Genomic DNA, 2,543 nt, shown 5'->3' with positions numbered 1-2,543 from the left:
GTAACCCCCCCCCCCCCAAACAGACCACTGAGCTACAGTAATTGATTTGCCCTCAATCACTGGTCCCTTAATCTACTTAATGTTGCAACCAAGTCGAAGCAAATATCAACAGAGGGCGAAGGTCTGGCGGAACAGACTCGGCTGAGCCTCAACACAAAACTGAGACGCTAATGGCGTTTTTTCCACTACATGGTATCTACTTGACTCGCCTTTTTTGGTTTTCCATTACATAAAAAATGTCCCTTGTACCTGCTGACAGGTACTCTTTGTACCACATCAGTTGAGGTTCCAAGCGAGCTGAGGCGATACCAAAAGGTGATGTGAAAACCTGCAGACTACTGATTGGTTGCAGAGAATTGTCACTTATCACAGCATCATCATTGCTAGCGACTGGCAGGGGTGTCCAGCTGTGTTTAAGTAGTTTATCAAGTGGTGTTTTTTGCTGCCTCCAGCTTCTTTTAAAACTAAATTTGTCTTCTTGCTGGGGCAACAGCCACATGCCAAGAATCCAAAACAACACCTTCGATGTTCTTAGTGTCGCGTTAGGTCCGTGGTTGTATTAAGAGAAGGTTAGGTCGCCGAAGTTTCCTGCTATGATGAAAAGCCAAGCTTGCCTGAGGCGGTAGGCTACTAATCTGCAATGGAAAAAGGAGGATGGGGGACCGCGGCCAAGCACAGTCGAGTTGAACAGGTACAATGTAATGGGAAAATGCTCCAACAATCTGGTTGAAGGAAGAAAGAGAGCAAACAAAGTTTTAGTAAGTCATGTTGCAGTTTACCATGTTTGGCCAACACCAAGTTACAACAGTAATTTAACTGCCGTCCATCCAAGTTTGTTGTAGGATGTTGAAATATCCATCGGATTTAAAACTGTAAGAACAATATAGACAGGAACACAATAGACACACATCCATTTGTAGTTTCATGCAAAAGAAAGCAAATGAGAGCAAAACATTGATTTGACCTTTTTTAGAGGCAAAAAGTGTATTGCTAGCCTTGCCCCAATTCCTGCCACAACAACATCCGTGCTGAGGCTGTTTAGCGTGCTAAACACTTGTCAGCTCATCGTTTCCTTCCTTGCCCTTGTTGTTGGGACTTCTTGCTCTTTTGCCACAAGCCGCTAGGGTCGTTCGAGATGAAATTTGCCACAGCCGTAGAGTGGACGAGAGCAGGCGGCAGCAGCAGGGGGCGGTGACAAAAAGATGCGGTAAAGTCAGATAGTTTCCAGATGATTCCAGCAGCCTTCAGGCTGAACAGGAAGCCAAAGAAACACTCTCGTCCCTTTAGGTCAGATTCCGATTTACTAAAATGTTATCAGACACATATCAGCTTGCACACAAGTCTCCAGTTGTTTTTATTAAGACAGAGTAGCTGTCAAAATTCTCTGCATGCAATCTGTTGCTGATGTTAATTAACAACAGACTGTAGATGATCCGTGAGCTGAACAGATTTAGTCTCTCTGACTTCTAAATGTCACTATCAGCCACACATGTGGTTTGTACAGAATAGGCCTTTCAATCAGACAAATGGCAATGGAAATTCCTCTGATTCAAAACAATAAAACGTTTATAGAAAATGTCATCATGTTGAATGTCGAATCTGAACCAATCAGCTGTTAAATCCGCTGAAAGGGGATTTCCCAGCATGCTCAGGGTCCGCCTGGGGCTTGCAGTCGGTGAAAAGCAACTGCGTTGCATGTGTCTTAGACCTGCGGTTGCCGTGATCTTGTGATATTATCATTGCCTACTGCGCATGACGTCAGAGCAAGTCGGGATCAAGTCGGGCACAAATGTAACCGGAATGCAACGGGCCGGTGATCGATTCTGCGCAGACCTGGCTCATCTCGAACAAGCACAGGCACACCCATCCGACCACGGGCCACAGACACTCCCACAGTAAAGATAAAAAGCTAGTATTGCAAGACAGTTAAAAATGAAAGAAAACTTTCCCTGAAACAGCAGCTTCTGTTCAAGATAGTTCACAACTCCACAGCAGAGATAAAGCTGCAGGGAGTGCTGGTTGTACAGCCTCGTACTTCATCTGTGTTCATTCAGCTAGAAAACTGCCTTCACTGCTGCAAAAAGTGATTTTACCCTTAGCTGCCCAAAACACAGACAAAGATTGGGTCGATGAGAAATAGCCTTGTATAGGCTTGTTATCTTCAAAATGTAAGAGCAGCTGAATACATCTAAGGAAAAAAGTGAACAGATTACACTTGCCTGTTCTGTCATTGAAAAGGTACTTCATCTGCAATTGAGCAAGGCAATCCCCCACTCACCCCCAGCCACTTCCAGAGTTCATAGAACCAGATGAATGTGAAGCAGAGTGGGGCTTTTTATGTATCACAGAAAAAAAGATAAACATAATGAGTTTAAGCTGCAGTAGGACTCAAACTTAAAGGAATAATTTGGCATTTTGGAAAATAAAAACATTTGCACTTGCTGAGTTCAGCAGCTGGTTAGCTTATACACATACAGTGGGTACGGAAAGTATTCAGACCCCTTTAAATTTTTCACTCTTTGTTTCATTGCAGCCATTTTCCA

The sequence above is a fragment of the Etheostoma cragini genome, chromosome 9 (assembly GCF_013103735.1).
Source record: "Etheostoma cragini isolate CJK2018 chromosome 9, CSU_Ecrag_1.0, whole genome shotgun sequence".
Taxonomy (NCBI): Eukaryota; Metazoa; Chordata; class Actinopteri; order Perciformes; family Percidae; genus Etheostoma; species Etheostoma cragini.
Note: the sequence above shows the minus strand (reverse complement) of the source record.